The sequence below is a fragment of the Periplaneta americana genome, chromosome 8, assembly GCF_040183065.1.
Source record: "Periplaneta americana isolate PAMFEO1 chromosome 8, P.americana_PAMFEO1_priV1, whole genome shotgun sequence".
NCBI classification, from domain to species: Eukaryota; Metazoa; Arthropoda; class Insecta; order Blattodea; family Blattidae; genus Periplaneta; species Periplaneta americana.
The window spans coordinates 124,309,528-124,329,438 of record NC_091124.1 but is presented as its reverse complement, the minus strand read 5'-3'; positions in this window follow the sequence as shown (position 1 = coordinate 124,329,438).

The window sequence follows — 19,911 nt, the reverse complement described above, 5'->3', positions numbered from 1 at the left end:
TTAAATCAAGTAACATATTAAACGATTTATCCTTCTATGAAACACGAATGTTCCCTGGATCAAACGTCCTAGTTTAATTATGTAATTACTTTATATTTATTTCTAGCAGGTGCAGCGGAGCGCACGGGTACCGGTACGGCTAGTATGAAATATAACGTAATGCTGATTCAACACACATTTCGTAGAGGGACGAAGGGAAGTGAGCGGGCCGTTGTAACCATTCCGTGTATGGAATACACTCAACTGCGGTTATTTAGTAAGTCCACAGTCTAGTATATAGACTGTGGTAGGTCTATGCACTCAACGAGTTATATTACTATAGAGACGAGAGGCTCGGAGCAGGATCATCGACCGTGTGAGATGGCCAAGAGCAGGTTGTGAGATTGCTAACTGCGCATGCGCGGCCATCTCATGCACTGCCAGTGGGATCCTTACAGGTAGCCATTTACAAGAGGAGTATTCTACTCCTCCTTGCCAATTCAGCGGTTTTCCCGCTAGATCTAACGTTTTACAGCGGAAAAATAATCTAATTTTACATTAACAATATATAGCAATTTAGCGGTTTCTGCACGGTCTCATAGCGGATTTTTAAGAATAGAGTTGGCAACACTGGTATTTACTTCATGCGCAGTGTTGCCAACTGGACGGAAATTACGTCAAAACTGACGGAATTTCAACGTAGCGGACGGGGAAAACATGACATTGACTGGTGACGGATTTTCTGGCGGAAATTACAAGTTACATAATTTATTTACTTTTTTAGCTGCTGCAATTTTTACTTATCTAATTCTTGGGGAAAGTAGACCAACCCAGCACATCAACTGTAGGTGATGTGGATGAATAATTATTTTAATCAAGATTGGTAAGTTGTGTTAAAATTTTCTTTTCAATTATATATATATATATATATATATATATATATATATATATATATATATATATGTCTATGGTAAAATCCAAATATATGTTGCCAAGGCGAAGTGTCATGGCGGACGCGCGCAAGGCTACTACGTAAATCAAACTAAGCATGTATGCATGGCAGCAGGATTCTGATGGCAGCCAACACTACACTCCTTAGCGATGAGAGAAAAGCAGCTATCATGTATTTGAAAAGCCAGTAAGTTGTAACTCTGTATGAAATCGTGGACGTAGTTTACAGACAAAAAACCAGAGTCGCATTGACACGATGCTTCCAGCTCAGGGAAACCGTACGGGAAAGAAACTGTTACCAAACTTATTATTACCAAGGTTCGATCCCGTATAAATGTAATTCCATGGAACATGTATGAGTACGACAGATATGCAAATAATCGTAAAACTAGAATACATAATGCCACAATGACAGGACAGGTAATGCACTGAGAGCACAAGAGTGCACTAAGAGGTCACAGAGTGGACTACGAGGACAGAGAATGGACTGATAGGACGGAGAGGATAGTGACAGCACAGGGAATGGGCTCAGAGCACATAGAGTGGAATGAGAGGAAAAAGACTATACTTGTTTTTTTGAAAGATGGGACATGACAGGAGCGTTGCGATCGGAAAAACAAATGAATGTCACTTAGCGTGGTAGGCCTGTTGCTATGGTAACAACGGTTGAGTTGCCAAACTTATCGTTCTCACATGGCAAGTGCTTAATAGCTCTCTTGGCGACATTTATTGTGCACACAATGTTAACATTGGTACGTTTCGTCTTTGATTCTCTGTCGATTTTTGTATTGTTTTCTTACCTTCGCGTTAATTGTCAATGAATGTTTTAACGTCAGCTATCTTAACGTCAATTGATACCTTCCATCAGCTGGCAGCGTGGTAGTCCGTATTGGCAACATAGCACTGTAGTTCCAAGTTCGGCCGCTTAACTGTCATGTCCAACGAGCTTGAAGTAGAATATAGAGTGGCGATCGCGCCGCCATCTTTGAAACTTTTGAACCTATGTCCGCCATGTATTAACTAGTCAAGGAGTGGGCGTGGTTCCTATAGCATAATACAGAAAGTGACTGTATAGAACATGTTGCAACTCACGAATCTTATTTTATATCGCATTAAACTATATATTCCATTTTACTAACACTTCTTTATTTTAACAGATGTCAAAAAACTCGTGCAGCAACAATTTATTCCATTCACCTTACGTTAACATCGAAGTTAAAAGATGTGGATACAAGTGGGCATGGTTCCTGCAGGACGAAGCTGAAAGAGAATGTTTAAATATTGCATCTTGTTAATATTAGTTTATATTGCAATAACTCACATATCCCATTTTTACCAGTGGGAAGGAAAAGCCACGCAATATTTTCTTCTACACATCTCACATTGACATTGAAGTTTGAAGATGTGGAACATGTAGGCTACAGAAGTGGGCGTGGTTTCTGTAGGTTGAAACGGAAAGGGTAGTCCAGGATAGTTGCATCTTATGAATCTTATTTTATATCGCAATAACTCGTATATCTCATTTTTATTAACACTTTATTTTTAATAGTCGTCAGTAAACCCATGCAGAAACATTTTATTCCGTACATCTTAGGTTAGCTAGATTAACATTAAATCTTTTAGATGTGGAACTAGAGTTACACAATTTTTTGGCGAGATGAGATGAGGCCGAGGATTCGCCATAGATTACCTGACATTTGCCATACGGTTAGGGAAAACCTCTGAAATAACCCAACCAGATAATTAGCCCAAGCAGAGCTCCAGATCACCAGACAAGTGAGTCTGCCGACTGAGCTATGTTGATGGCTCTACAAAAATATACTATACATAGCAAGCAGTTGAACTATACAAAAACATACAATGTACAGCGAGCAGATTAATTCAGTTTGAAAGCATAAACAATTCAATCAGTTGAGCTATACGAAAATATAGAATACACAGCAAGCCGATTAATTAAATTTAAATCATTAACAATTCAATCAACTAAGATATACAAAAATAGATAATACATATGAAGGAGATTATTATTCAGTTTACAAGCATACAAAATCCATTAGGTAAACTAAAAAATAAATGCAATGCACAGCAAGCTACAATTGAGGGGTCCAGTGGAAAAGGAGCCCATGGCATATTCCTGTTGATTTTTACACGCTTTCAGCGGAAAACACGTAAGCTCCAGTTTCGTCGGACAGACATAGACTGCTTGAAGTCGTATTCATGTCAGTATGTTATACAAACCTGGATTCTCGTGGTGTTCTATTGAATTTTCCTCTGCCACAGAAGAGAAAGCTTCTTTGGTGGAGGCCTAGAAGTCTCTTTTGTTTTCAAATGAGCTGGAAACTTGAATATAGTTGGTATTGCATTGGGCAACAAACGTCTCCTCTCGTTCACAAAATACATGTATTTTATATCGAAATGTGCAGAACACAAAACACTATGTACTTTGGGAAACCATTTGTCTCTCTTCATTTGTGAAACCCACTGCTTAGTCAACAAATAATTTTTCAGTGGGAATTTGTAAAAACAATGAACATGTTACAGAATCTTTCTATCAATTTATAATAACAGTTATAACTGTTATTATATGAATAGTAATAGCAAATTATGGCAGACTACTTACCTGAAATATGAAATATTCTTTGTTTTGTCGCTTCGGTTGCTACAGTTGTAAGACGAGCACACAAGAGGCATCTTAATAGAGAATTTAAAAATCTCCACGTGCTTATACGCCTACTTCTGCTACAGCGAGATACTAGTTAAAACATGGCGGCCGGTAGTTCAAGCTAGTACCACAAAGAGCGCTGATACAGACGTGAACGCCACTCTATATTCTACTTCTAGCTCGTTGGTCATGTCCCATCTTTAAAAAAAAAACAAGTATAACTGGTAGAACAGAGCGTGTAGTGACAAGGCATAGATTGTATTCAGAGCACATAAAGAAGACTGAGAGGACACGGAGTGGACTGAGAGGACATAGAGTGCACTGAAACGACAGAGAGTGGACTGATAGGGCAGAGAGTGTAGTGACAGCACAGAGATTGGACTGAGAGCACACAGAGTGGACAGAGAAGACAAAGAGTGGACTGAGATGACAGAGTGGACTGAAAGGACAGAGTGGACCGAGATGACAGAGTGGACTGAGAGGACAGACAGTGGACTGAGAGGAGAGAGATTGGACTGAGATGACAGAGAGTGGACTGATAGGACAGAGTTTAGTGACAGGACAGAAATAGGACTGAGAGCACATAGACTGGACTGTGAAGAAAGACTGGACTTGTAGGACAGTGAGTGCAGTGACAGGACGGATATTGGACCGAGAGCACATAGGGTGGACTGAGAAGACAAAGAGTGGAATGAGAGTACAAAGAGTGGACTGAGATGACACAGAGTGGACTGTGAGTGTACTGGTAGGAAAGAGAGTGTAGTGACAGGAGAGAGATTGGACTGAGAGCACACAGAGTGGACTGAGAGTGCAGAGAGTGGTCTGAGAAGACAAAGAGTGGACTGAGAGTACCAAGAGTGGACTGAGATTACATAGAGTGGAGTGGTAGAAAAGAGAGTGTAGTGACAGAACAGAGATTGGACTGAGAGCACATAAAGTGGACTGAGAGGACAGAGAGTAAACTGAGATGGCAGAGAACGGACTGAAATGACATAGAGTGGGGTGAGAGTTGAGTGGTAAGAAAGAGAGCAGTGACAGGACAGAGATTGGACTGAGAGCACATAGAGAGGATTGAGAGGACAGTGAGTGGACTGAGAGAACAGAGAGTGTAGTGACAGGACAGAGATTGGTGTGAGAGCACATAGCATGGACTTAGAAAACACAGAGTGGACAGAGAGGACATAGAGTGGACTGAGAGGAGACAGAATGGACTGATAGGACACAGAGTGTAGTGACAGAAAAGAGATTGATCTCAGTGCACATAGAGTGGACTGAGAATACAGAGAGTTGGACTGGTAGGACAGAGAGTGTAGTGACAGAACAGGATTGGACTGAGAGCACATATAGTGGACTGAGAGGATAGAGACTGGACTCATTGTACATACTGGAATGGTAGTACAAGTATTAGACTCAGAACACATATAGTGGCCTGGGAAGAGAGAGATTGGACTGGAGACATCATAGAGAGGACTGGGTGAATAGAGAGTCGACAGGGACGACAACGTGGACCGAGAGTACACAAAGTTATCTCAATGGACAGAGAGTGAACTGTGAGGACAGAGAGTGGATTGAGAGGACAGCGATAGGCCCGAAGTGGGAGAGAGTGGAATGAGATTGGCCTAGTACACTGAGATTGGATTGAGCACATATATTGGGCTAAGAGAAGAGATTTTATTGAGAGCAGAGAGAGTGAACTGAGAAGGCAATGTGGACTGAGACTACAGAGAATGGACTGAGTACAGAAAGCGGACTGATAGATCAGAGATTAGATTGGGAGGATAAATATTGGACTGAGAGAACAGAGAGTGGACTAAGCGGACAGATAGTAGACTGACAGCTGATAACTTGGGGAAACATCTTCTGGCATGTAACCAGGAGAAGTGGAAGTACTGAAATATGATAGATAGCTTTAGTCAAAGAGCCTATATTGAATTACTAATTTCATAATTTTATTGTAGGTTATATCTTCGTAATTTTTAAATGACTATTTTCTAAATTTTAAATTTATATTTGACTGCCAATTTTAACCAAAATAAATGCCTGAACAACCGAGCTCACCCGCTCATGTGCATCGGGCCTAACACTGTAATAAAGTAATATTGAGAAAGTTCTAGAAAATTATTACTGGATTATTATCAAAAAAATGTGTTCATGTTATGTTTTATTTAACGACGCTTGCAACTACAGAGGTTATATGAGCGTCGCCGGATGTCTGTATAGCTCTACTGATGAATTGCATATGCTGTAAATTGAATGGTAGTCTGTATACTGAGGAAATGTATATGCTGTAAATTGAATGGTAGTCTGTATAGCTCTACTGATGAATTGTGTATACTGTAAATTGAATGGTAGTCTGTATAGCTCTACTGATGAATTGTATATGCTGTAAATTGAATGGTAGCCTGTATAGCTCTACTGATGAATTGTACAGTATATGCTGTAAATTGAATGGTAGTCTGTATAGCTCTACTGATGAATTGTATATGCTGTAAATTGAATGGTAGTCTGTATAGCTCAAATGATGAATTGTATATACTGTAAATTGTATAGTAGTCTGTATAGCTGAACTGATGAATTGTTTATGATTATAAATTGAATTAATCTACTTGATATTAATTGTACAAATTTGTATAGCTTAATGAAAGTATGCTTGTAAATTGAATTAATCTGCTTACTTTGTATTGTATATGTTTGTATATAGTTTTGGCCGATGAATTGTATATGCTTTGAATTGAATAGTAATCTGTATAGCTCTATTCATAAATTGTTTGTGTTTGTAATTTGAAGTAGTTTGCATGATATGTATTATCAATTTCTGTACATCACAACTGATTGAATTGTTTATGCCTTAAATTTAATTAACTTACTTGTTTTGTATTATACATATAGGTCAACTGATGAATGATCGTTTACGTTTGTAAATTTAATAATCTGATTGGCTATGTATTGTATATTTTTAGTAGAGCCATCGATGTAGCTCAGTCGGCAGATTCGCTGGGCTGCTGATCTGGAGCTGCGTTCAGGCTTAGGTTGAATCCCCCTTTGGTCTCATTGAATGGTTTCTTCCGAGGTTTTCCCCAGCCGTGGGACTGAAGCCGGATGGTCTATGGCGAGTCCTCGGCATCACTTTATTTCCCCCTTTCATTTCATTACCTGGTTGGGTTTTTCCGAGGTTTTCCCCAACCAAAAGGCAAATGCCGGGTAATCTTTTGGCGAATCCTTGGACCTCACCTCATCATTGTAGAAAATTACTACATTGTAAAACTGTCAAAATTGTAACATATTGTAAAAGTTTGTAAAAATTGTAATTGTAATATTGTAAAATTTTGACTAGTTCCACATCTTAGAGCTTCATTGCTCATGTAAGATCTATGGAAGATAATAAATGAATGAATGAATGAATGAATGAATGAATGAATGAATAAATGAATTAAAAGAAGAATATTTTCGTTGGCCACAGATAAAGAGCTTTTAAAAGACGAAGTTTTTAAAAGTGTGTATATGTATCTAATGCCTACTCACTTCACTTGCGTGATTCGGGTTCTGCATATTGCGGACAAATGGCAGCACTGTGACCAATTTTCAATTTGTACACCACTTGGTTGGGCCACGTTGTATTGCCGGTGACTCAAGAGAAGACGAGCGCAGAGTGAGGAGGAAGGGTGGTGAACAGATAATATTACAACACGTGTAATACTGTCTTGTACTTCTAGTAAGTGGAAACATTAGGTCTCCTTCAGTTCAACTTAGTTTATTAATTACTGTGTCGACTGTGAGATCAAGAGACGTCTCTCAGCACTTGAATGAGGAAAGTGTTCAAGTTGGACGGGTGGGTGATCAAGGTCAAATTCCTTTCGATCAATCAATCGTTTGTTAATGTCATGAGCAACAGTCTGTTGCAATAGACATAAAATATATTAAAATACAAGCGATATAAAATAATATTTGACAAAAAATATAAAAACAGAATGAATACAACAATACAAATGAAATAATAATAATTGCATTGTATCTTGTATGAAAGGATCTTCCTGTCTGTCCTATGTAAAAATGTGGGCAACTATTGCATTTTAATTTATAAACTCCATACAACGAACATATTAAAGCTATAACCAAACCTTACATTACATCAAATTATGCAGATCACATTATCGACAATAATCATGACTACAATAATATAGAAACAGATATGGAAATTTTACACATCACACCAAAAAGTTTACAGTTAAATATCCTAGAACAATACGAAATATATAAGAATACAATAGCACACCCACATTACATACTTAATACACAACTACAGTTCAATACGCACACATTGTTTGACATCATAATACGTCATAACATACAGACAGCCAACCCCCACCATAGGAACAACACACTCCCACCCCTACCATCGACAACTGCACATCGCAGAGCCAAAATCAGCAGTGGTTCAAGAGACACTGAAGACGACGACAAATAGCGTCGAAACAGGCCGTCTGTCGAAGGTAAATACCTTTTTAAACAATTTTAATACTTTTAACGTGTGACAGTGTAAATTTTATGTTTTTAACAAAGTGTTAACGAGAACTTTAATCAATGTTATCATATGTCGTGTGCATACTTTTAACTTGCCTGCCGCTAGAGGGCTACTGTCGCGCCAGCTGTCAAATGTTGGCATATTTTATACGTATGAGTTGCGCGACTGTATGTTTTAGACTGTGGTAATGCATTGAGTTGGGGGTCTTTCTATTTATTTGTCTATGGTTGTGGGCGAGTCTACTGAGGCAATTGATGGGGGTGTACAATGCGAAGTACTGCCAGTTGGATCATTGTATGCAGATCCTTGGGTCCAGTGATGACGGTCATTACCACATGTTTCCATATGCCAGAGAGTAAAAACAGTGGCTATACATTATGGGAAATATATAATTTGAGCCTTGACTTGTAATTCGAACTCATTTCCAAATATGAATCAGTAACACTAAACATTTTCAGCCCCCCCCCCTGACTTCGGAGACCCCCCCCCCCGCAACGCGGGGTCTGTGGGAGTGTAAGTTACGCCACTGACATGTTATACAAAACAGATTTAAATTGTAATTAACTTGCATCATGTGCCTTTTGTGATAACTTATTAAACATCGTTATAGCAATAAAATTGAACCATTTTTCGGACTTACATAATCTAACTCTAGGTTCTGAAAGACAATAATTGTACCACAGTCTACTATATACAGTCGCGAAGCTCAATATGTAGTAAAAATGCAAACAGGGGTAGTTGCCCACCACTAGGATCGCTACTATCGCCTCAGCATCGCAGATCTCTCTCCTAGCAGCCGACAAAATATGTTACACTTTCGTTGTCGTGTTCTTTTGGAAAAATTAACACCTTCCTTCCATTATTGAAATATTAAATGCATAAAGTTAATTTATTATTTTAATGAAGTATATTAAATTCCACCATAAACTCGAAGATACCTGCAAGAAATAAGTTAATATAATTTTTGTTTGTGCAAACCGAACTGAAATTTACTATAATAGCTTCACTCATTCAAGATTATAGCGATAATTAACTATGAATTGAAACCAATAAATATTAATTTGCATTTCTCTTTACAACAATAATAATGGAAATATGAATTAATGGAGTAACTTACGTGTACCGGTACTTGTAGTGTAGGCAAATACTGACAGTATTTGGTGTAGGCTTACGTAGTTAACAAAATGGGATGAGGTTAAGCAATAATAATCACATCAGAATTGGAAATAAAACGTGATCAATACATTTTATTGTAACAGACTTTTTCTACGTCTCTAGTTAAAGCAACAAATAAAAATAACAACAAAATTAACAGCTATAATTAAAAACATATCCTTTGAAGAAAAAATTAGGCCTAAGTAATAATAATCCCAATAGAATTGAAAATAAAACGTGATCAGTAAAGTTCATTAAAACAAACTTAATTTTTCTACGTCTTTAGTAAAATAACACATAAAAATAATAACAAAATTAATAGCTACAATTAAAAATATATCCTCTGAAAAGAAAGTAGACCTAACCTTTATTTCTCTGGAAATTTAGCAGCCTAAGTGACAGAACTTTGACCGGTATCTAATGTCCTTTCGGTTAGACTGAAACATTTCATTGTGAAATTTAAGGATATAATGTATTCTAACAGTCACAAAGAACTTCAAATTAACAGTTTTGTTTCTGCACAGCATTCTTGTGGAAACCCAGGAATCTTTCGGAAATCGGAAAAAGGATAACTCTGACCTCTTTCTCTTATTGTTGCTACAATTTATAGCACTACAAACGTCTCCTCCATGTCCCATATTATTATTCCAATTATTATATTTTAGCCATTAACATTTTCATTATAACCAATAACGAACATTTCACAAGCATCAATGTGAAATACGCAACGAGCTAGCACTCGATAGAAATACGACACAGTCCAAAGTCGACCATGGACAGTCTATTGTTTCTAGTTGCTAACCGCTTGGAGCGCCTTATCACGAGATTTGCAAAAAAACACCTCAAGCTTCGCGACTGTATATAGTAGACTGTGATTGTACCTTGTATTATAGTGATGAACTTTTGTTTTAGGGTGATAAGTATTAAGGTTTTTCTTAATTTTCACTAGACATTGGAATATATATATATATATATATATATGACAGTTAAAATATTTTCTCGAATAAATAGTGGTCTACAGTGAGCGTCATATGCAGACCTTGTTAAAATGTGTATAGCTTTTTTGTAGAATAAGAATCTTGGATATGCTACTGCTATTTCCCCAAATATAAATACCATAAGATAATATACTATTGAAAAAGGATAATAAGAATTTATGAGGTAGAATTTTGGTATTAACCCAGATAAGACTGACGTCCTATATATAGGACACTGGACGTTTTATTTTTTTAACATTGTTGTGTAAGATTTTCATAGTTGGCCATCATGATACCATAATCCTTATGTGTTATAAATTGCCTCCAATTTTTGTTCTTATGTTCAGTCTGTCATAGTCATTGTTGTGAACTTATTTGTGTGAGTCATGGCTGTGGAGCAGAACATGTTGTTCTCGAAGTCGGTATATACCACATGCTATAGGCATAATGCTTTTAATATTGACAGGGCATACTCGTATTATGTACTTCGTATATAATAATTCATAATTAGATTCAATTTTTGATTTAATGTTATGCCATATCATGGTAAACTTAGGCATACTACATGTAGTACGTCAGTCATAAGAGGGGACATTTCGTAAGACTGATAATACTCATGTTATTATAAGGGTTTTTCACTAAATGAAGCCTTACAAATGATTCATGACGACCAAGTTGCTATAAGTGCAATAACATTGCCATCACCATTTTATCACCAAAAAATGCGTGTGGTAACGTAACTGATGAGAATTCTGGTGATGAAATATCCCTACAATTGACAATATGCCTGCTAGTCAGTTGAGAGCTGAGAGAGAAGTAACCCTCAACACACAAGGAGAGGGAATGGATGATTATGGTGACGAAAGTCATAATGGTGATGATGAACATAGTGAAGGTAATGGTGAAAATGGCTGTAGAAATACTAGTGATTCAGCAACCGATATACAGATGAAGAGAAAGAATAATACATTTCAATTGGGAAGAAGTTGACATACAGTAGGGAAATACTATATTCTTCCCACTAAACTCGGGCCTCAAGAAACTTTTCTCCATCACAATTGTTTGGTGATGATATTATTGATATGCTGGTTAAATTTACTGACCAATATGCAGCACAGAAGAATTTTATTGGTGATGTTACCAATAGTGATATGAAAATATTTATCTCAATACTGCTACTCAGTGGATAAGTAGATCTACCTAGCCGCCAAATGTATTGGGAAAACAGCTTGGATACCCATAACCCACTAGTTGCAAATGCAGTGTCTGGCGATAGATTCAAATTTTATAATAGCTAATTTCCATGCATGCAATAATGATGAAATTGATGCAGCTGATAAATTTACTAAGGTACGGCTCTTATTTGATCATCTGAACAAATGCTTGAATATGCTCCCCATGAGGAAAATCATTCCATAGATGAAGCAATGGTACCTTATTTCGGGAAACATAGGTGCAACAATTCATCTGGGGAAAGCCTATAAAATAGTATGGATATAAAATATGGACAGGGGCTACTAAATATTGACATATATTGTGGATAAATCCATACCAAGGAGCTGCAACTAGTGTCTCAAGAGAGAACAAGAATCTGGGTTAGGATGCTAGTGTGTTTCTTCAATATGTAGATATAGTGACAAACATGGGTGCATTATTCTATCACCCATTCTTGATAACCTTTTCACTTCAGTATCATCACTTTCAGAAGGGGCATATAGGGTACGGAAACAATTAGAGGAATGCGTACATCAAAGTGTTTTTTGCAGGAATCAAAGAAAATGAAGAAAGTAGCACTGTAACATATGAGTATAAAATAGAAAAGACTGAGAACATTGTCGCAAAATAGAATGATAACAGCATTTTAACTATTGCTTCCAATTCAATTTCCGTGAACCCAGTGCACACAGTTTCAAGATATTCTAGAAATTTGAAGAAGAAAATATCAGTGAAATAGCCCAATATCATATATCAGTAGCTACAATAAAAATATGGGTGGACCAAAACATCAGTCTGTACAAAACATATATTAGGGGCAAGAAATGGTACTTTAGTCTGCATTGACGTAGCACAACAAAATGCATGGCAGTTATACAAGATAAACGCCAACAAAAAACTCGATCATCTTGCATTTCGCAAACGTCTTGTCTTATCTGTTCTCGAATCCACTGCTCGACATATACAGTCAAGCGGAAGACCAGTGGTTGTCAACTCACCGCACTCTCGGGCTAGCGTCTCTTACTCGAAGGTCTCTTGTAGCATCAGCATGCATTTGTGTCTGCTGGCGGGTATACTCTCTACCTATTCCTGCTGTACTTACCCTTTACCCATTTCAGCGAGTGCTGACGACCACTGCGGTATACCATCTAATCTAAGACTGAGCAAAAGATTCAAGGTTTGATGGAAGTGATCATTTTGTGGTATCTCAAGAAAGACAAACTCGATGCAGACAGTGTCACACAAAGACAACAATAACATGTATGAAGTGTGATGCTGGTGTACATGTAAAACGTTTTATCACGTATCACACACCATAAACATTCTTGAAAATTACTATAATCTCATTGTGTTTGAGTGATATTATAATTTTGTGTTAATTTGATGTATTGTTAAGCTAAACAATTTACATATGTTAGTGCTAAAACGACTTCTGTTATATAATGTTTTTGTATGGGGATATGATTGACGTCCTATATATAGGACACTGAAAATCTCGAATACTATTAACATAAAAAATTAAAAAACAGCTTTGCTATGTTATATCAATTACAATTAAATAATTCATAAAAAAAATCGTATTTTTTTTAACAAAAAATAATTCAGTCTTATCTGGATTAAAGGTTTTAAATGTCTTAATAAGTAAATTCCTCTTGACAGCCTAATACTTAACAAATTAATATGTTCATCCCATGCTAGTTTAGAATCCAATACAATTTTACCTGTGACTGAGCTTTGGCGATCGACATATTTTTCAATGAAAATATTATATTTTCAGTTTTATTTACATTTAAACTGAAACCATTCACCTGAAATCAATTTACTGCAGTATCATATGATTTTTTCATTATTGAATTCAAAATTTTTATATCAGTATGTGAGGAATAAAGAGTTGTGTCATCTGCAAATAATAGAGATTTACAACTAACATTTTCTGGAAGGTCATTCACCATAATCAAGAATGGGAGTGGTCCCAAAATGGAACCTTGAGGAAATCCACATTCAATATTAACTAAATTGGAATAAACGCCATTTAGACATACACGTTGTGTACAGTTTGATAAACAAGATCTAAACATATCTAGTTCTTTTCCTCTAACACCGTAATAATAGAGTTTTGAAATTAATGTTTCATGTGATACACAATCGAATGCTTTTTAGACAGATCACATAAAATAGGAAATGAGCTGTCTTATAATCGAACCCAGAGATGACAGTTGAGATTAGTTTTTCAATGACATCCAAAGTGTAGCCTTTTCTAAATCCGAATTGTTCCTTGGTAAATAAGTTATTTGTTTCAAAGTGATGTGTCAATTAAGTTTTCATTACTGTTTCTAATATTTTAGAGAATGTAGGAACAATAGAGATGGGTCTATAATTTTCAGATCTAGACCGGTCTACTTTTTTATAAATAGGAACTGTTTTGGAAAGCTTCAGAGATTGGGGGAATACACTATTATTTCCTCTTCTCCTGAGTTAGTGACAGTACATCATGTCTATCTGTGAAGAGTTACAGTAGCGTGCAAATTAATCCGAACAACGTAATTACTTATGCAAAAACACTCAAACGGGATAAAAAAAAAAGGATCTAAGACATACCTCAGTAATCTATGTGGCCTCCCTTGTTCCTAATAACAGCTCTGAGACGATTTGGCATGGATTCCACTAATTTCTCACAAATATTCATTTCTTCATCGCGAAACCATACACCAATGAGGGCAGAAATCATCTTCTCCTTTGTAGAACAATCTATTTTTTGCATTCTTCTTTTGCAAATTGACCACAAGTTCTCAATGGGGTTGATATCGGGTGAGTTGCTTGGCCAGGGGAGTACGTGAATATTCTTCTTGTTGAAGAATTCTGTAGTTTTTCGAGACATATGGCATGGTGCCAGGTCTTGTTGGAACACACCTCTGCCAACCGGAAATGATTTTTGCAGCTGGGGTACGATTCTGGTTTCCAGTAAGTGAATATATTTGTCAGAATTCATAATTTCCTTGATAGGTATTAATGCTCCAGGCCCTTCATGTGTAAAACAACCCCAAAACTTTACTTTAGGTGGGTATTTGGGTGCTTGTTGGAGATGAGCTACTGTTAATTTTTCGGATCCTTTCCGTACGTAAGAAACACGGTGGCCGTGGACCTCGAAATGAGACTCATCGGAAAAAAGTACATTCTTCCAGTCATTCACTGTCCACTGTTGATGTAATTTTGCCCACATTAAGCGTTTTTTGCACATAACAGGGGTTAGCAGTTGCTTCTTATAGGCTTACGAGCCATTCGTCCAGCTTCCAAAAGCCTACGCCGCACTGTTGTGACGTGAATATTCGCCCCAGTGGTAGCCATTAACTCGCGGGTTAAGTCGACAGCAGTTAGTCTAGGATTTAATTTACTTTTCCTGACAATTAAACGATCATCTGCAGGTGAAGTCTTCCTTTTCCGGCCACAGTTTCCTTTTTTCTGGGGTGTGATGGATCCAGTCTCCCTGTATCGTTTTATGATCGAATTAACAGTAGCCAAACCGATGTGACATTCTGCAGCAATTTGCCTCTGTGTCATAGAAGAATGCTATGCTAATGTTATAATTTTAGACCGTTTTCGTGGAGTTGTATCCATTTGTGAAGACGACAGAATGTACACAGGATTGCAGTATTAAGTCTTCAACACAACTGAAATGCTTATAAGTACGAAACGACAGGCAAAATGTCACATATTATAAAAAAAAATAATGACAGACCTTCAACAATGGAATTACACGTAGTACAGATGTCAATTAAAGCGGTATGAGCAGCTCTGAGGCCAACAATGACAGAAAATGTAAAAATATGTCGTGTTCGGATTAATTTGCACGCTACTGTATGTCGTGTACTAGAATGAGTGTATGTGTAAATATAGTGTAGTGTAAGGAATGAGTGAGGATAATGTAGGGAGAAGGGGAAAACCCGGTGCCAGTACGTACCATACTCTTATCGAATAGCACCCAGGGAACCGTCAGGCTTAACGTCCCCATCCGACGGATGAATCACTATCAGCAGTGGCCTATGCCTTCTATTCATATGCACTGCAGAGAGATTTGGGAATCAACCTAGGAATTTGGTACACTAGCTAGTGATTGGAAGTTGTGCATCACCATCTCTCCTAGTCCCGAAATAGAAATTTTACATGAAATTCTGTGACCCTGCTGGGAATCGAATCTGGGCTGGCTAGTCTGGAGTTACACGCACTACCACAAAGCTAACTCGGCAAACTTAGGTTTTAAATGTAAGTGAAAAAATCTGGAACTTGCAGTCTGACGTGTTCTTAAGGCAATGGTGGAAGGGTTTTTTTTAGCAATATAAAGGGCGAATGGTATGAATCAATACTATTGAATACAAAATTATAAAGAAATAGGTTGTAGGATGCCACAACGTTGGAAGATTATTGCTGGTTTCTGAAGGACAGTAATTGTGACTGCTAGAGCAAGGCACCAGGTAGCAAGCATTTTTAAAACATATACAGGTATGAGTTATTTAATTTCTGTTGCAAATATTTCAAGTAGTTTGTATAAACACATTTTATTACTTTTTGACTAACAAGTATAATCTATAACTGTCTTTACAAATAGTACAATTTTAATTAAAATTTAAAATTGCATTATTTAATTTTTTTTTCCATGCTTTATGGACTAAGCTCGATGGAGTCAGCGACCAGTGATGCTGGCAGGAAGGAGCACATGATGACGGTGGGGACAGTAGTGCAGTGGGACTGCAGGCAGGAAGGTGCATATGGTGACAGTGGGGACAGAAGTGCAGTGGGACTGCAGGCGCTGGAGCCTGAGAACAGTGATGCTGGCAAGGGAGGAGCACATGATGAAGGTGGGGACAGTAGTGCAGTGGGACTGCAGGCAGGAAGGTGCATATGGTGACAGTGGGGACAGAAGTGCAGAGGGACTGCAGGCGCTGGAGCCTGAGAACAGTGATGCAGGCAAGGGAGGAGCACATGATGAAGGTGGGGGCAGCAATGCAGTGGTACTGCAGGCAGGAAGGAGTACATGGTGACTGTGGGGGCAGCAGTGCAGTGGGACTGCAGGCGCCGGAGCCTGAGACCAGTGATGCTGGCAGGGAGGAGCACATGATGACGGTGGGGGCAGCAGAGAAGTGGGACTGCAGGCGCTGGAGCCTGAGATTAGTGATGCTGACAGGGAGGAGCACGTGATGATGGTGTGGGCAGCAGTGCAGTGGGACTACAGGCGCTGGAGCCTGAGACCAGTGATGCTGACAGGGAGGAGCACGTGATGACGGTGGGGGCAGCAGCACAGTGGGACTGCAGGCGCTGGAGCCTGAGACCAGAGATGCTGACAGGGAGGAGCACGAGATGACGGTGGGTGCAGCAGTGCGGTGGGACTGCAGGCAACGCAGCCTGAGAAAAGTGATGCTGGCATGGAGGAGCACGTGATGACGGTGGGGGCAGTATTGCAGTGGGACTCCGGATGACGGAGCCTGAAACCAGTAATGCTGGCAGGGAGGAGCAATTGATGACGGTGGGTGCAGCAGCGAATTGGGACTGAAGGCACCGGAGCATGAGACCAGTGATGCTGACAGGGAGGAGCAATTGATGATAGTGGAGGCAGCAGTGCAGTGGAACTGCACGTGCTGGAGCCTGACACCAGTGATGCTGTCAGAGAGGAGCATGTGATGACGTTGGTGACAGCAGTGCATTGGGACTGCAGCCCGTGTAGCCTGAGACCAGTGATGCTGGCTGGTAGTAGTAGTAGCAGTAGTAGTAGTAGTAGTAGTAGTAGTAGTAGTAGTAGTAGTAGTAGGGTTTAAGAAGGGCGCGTCAGCTACTATGGCTATTTGCGCCCTTGTCTGAAATTCTTAATATAACAAATACATAAATAATATAATAATCAGAGTGCTAAAAGAACTAAAAAGCGTTGTCACGATAAAACGAGGCACACAAATGCAGTATACATCAGGCGATTTCTACAGAATCATTAAAGTGAGCAATTCTACCACACTAGGTGGTATTCAAGACGAACAAATAAAACAATAAAACTAAGGCCACCAGAGATAACTTGTGAATCATATTTTAAAACCATAAAATTTTATAAAATATTCGGATGTATAAAGTCCGAAATGTCAACAATGTAAAATCAAATATAAAACAGCAAATGTAACCTCCGGATGTAAAGGGTCCGGAGGATAAGTAAAAGGGATCAATAAAAAACTAAATCACCTTATCCAAACCTGTATTTGATAAAAATCTCAGAACTGCATTTGTACAATTAAAATCATTTCCAAGAGCATCACGTAATGTCGGCCGAATTCCATATTGCCTCCGTGCATGGTCATATTTCCTGCAACGCAATAAAAAATGTTCCACCGTAAGTGGAACATGGCACATATCGCACTCCGGCTGAGGTTCGCCACGTAGGAGATGGCCGTGTGAGATGACAATGGCCAATCCTCAACCGGGTGAGTAATACCTCCTCGTGTCGCGACGCTCTTCTAGACGAATCCCAAACTCGAACAGTATTCTTTATATTTCGTAATTTGTTTCCCTCTTGTGCAGACCATTCTCCTTCCCATTGCCACCAAATTTAATATTTCAAGTAGTTTCGAATGTCCTGCCACCTCTCGCGCCAATATACCAGAGAGCCATTTAGTGCGCCAGCCCTGGCTGCAGCATCCGCGGCCTCATTTCCTGGAATCCCTACATGGCCAGGAATCCACAGTACTCCAATCTCATAATCAGAGCAAAGGAGAGTATGGAACAGCTGCTGAGTTCTTAAGACAAGTGGATCATCACAATTAAAAGACTGCAAGGACTGGATGGCACTTAAAGAGTGGGAACAGATAAGGAATCTGCCCCGAGGTTGCCTAATTAAAAACAATAAAACTCTGTAAAGAGCATAGAGTTCAGCAGTAAAAACACTAGTATATTGGCTTAGTCTGTATTTAAATATATCTCCATTTGTAACGAAGGAACAACCAACACAATCATTTATCCGGGATCAGTCAGTAAAAACTAATGAATAATTTTGATATCGGGATAAAAGTTCACTAAAACGTATTCTATAAACAAAAGCTGGTGTAAAATTCTTAAAACAGCGGCTCAGACTTACATCAAACATGGGACGTCGCATAATCCACGGTGGAGTGGTGGTATACTCCACTGTGCGAACTGATGGTATATGTATATCCAGCTCAGAGAGCAGTTCACGAAAGCGCATACCTGCTGGACGAAGTCTCCGTGGATTTTCACTGTATCGGCCGTAAAGAGACGAATGATGGAAAGAGTCGTAAGAATTGTGCTCAGGCTGCGAGCGGAGCTTAACAGCATATGAGCACAACAACACATTACGTCGCCGATACAGTGATGGTTCTCCTGCTTCACAATAAAGACTCGCTATCCGACTAGTTCGGAAGGCCCCTGTAGCGAGTCGTATCCCATGGTGATGGATAGTATCTAAAAGACGTAATTTAGATTTATTTGCTGAGCCGTAAATAAAACAGCCATAATCCAGCTTTGATCATATAAGAGCTCGGTAAAGACGTAAAAGCACTGTGCGGTCTACACCCCAGCGAACCCCTGACAAAAGGTGTAAAATGTGTAAGGATTTCTCGCAACGCCTTCTCAAATCACGTATATGCGCCTCGCACGTTAATTTATAATCAAAGATAAGGCCCAAAAATTTCGCAGTGTCTGTATATTGCAACTCCACTCCATTAAGACGAAGTTCAGGATGTGGATGTAGTCCACGTTCGTTGTAAAAGTGGACACACTGCGTCTTCTGAGTGGAGAATTTAAAATCATTGCGAACAGCCCACTCTGATAGTACGTTGATGACCAGTTGCAACTGTCGACCGATGGATGGAAGATATCGAGAGCTGTAAAATAGACTGAAGTCATCAACGTACAAGAGAGGAGATACTCGGCCACCCACACAGTGGGCAATTCCAGTGATCGCAATGCAGAAAATAAGAACACTTAATACAGACCCCTGCGGAACGCCATTTTCTTGGAGACGTTTATTAGAAAGTGTGGTGCCTACTCGAACTCGGAAATACCGCTCTGCCATGAACTTCGCAATAAATGTTGGTAGACTGCCACGAAGTCCCCAAACATGCAGAGTTTGTAGAATGACATACCGCCATGTGGTATCGTAAGCCTTTTCTAGATCAAAGAAGACCGCCACAAGATGTTCCTTCTTGAGGAAAGCATCTCTAATGGCGGTTTCTAGCCGAACAAGATGTTCTGCGGCTGATCTGTGCTTACGAAAACCACATTGGATATTAGACAATCGGTTTTCCGATTCGAGTACCCACATCAGGCGTTTGCTTATCATCTTTTCCATAACCTAGCATACGCAGCTGGTAAGACTAATTGGCCTATAACTGCCAGGTAAAGAAGGATCCTTTCCTTGTTTCTGGACTGGGATTAGAATGGCGGAACGCCAAGCAGATGGA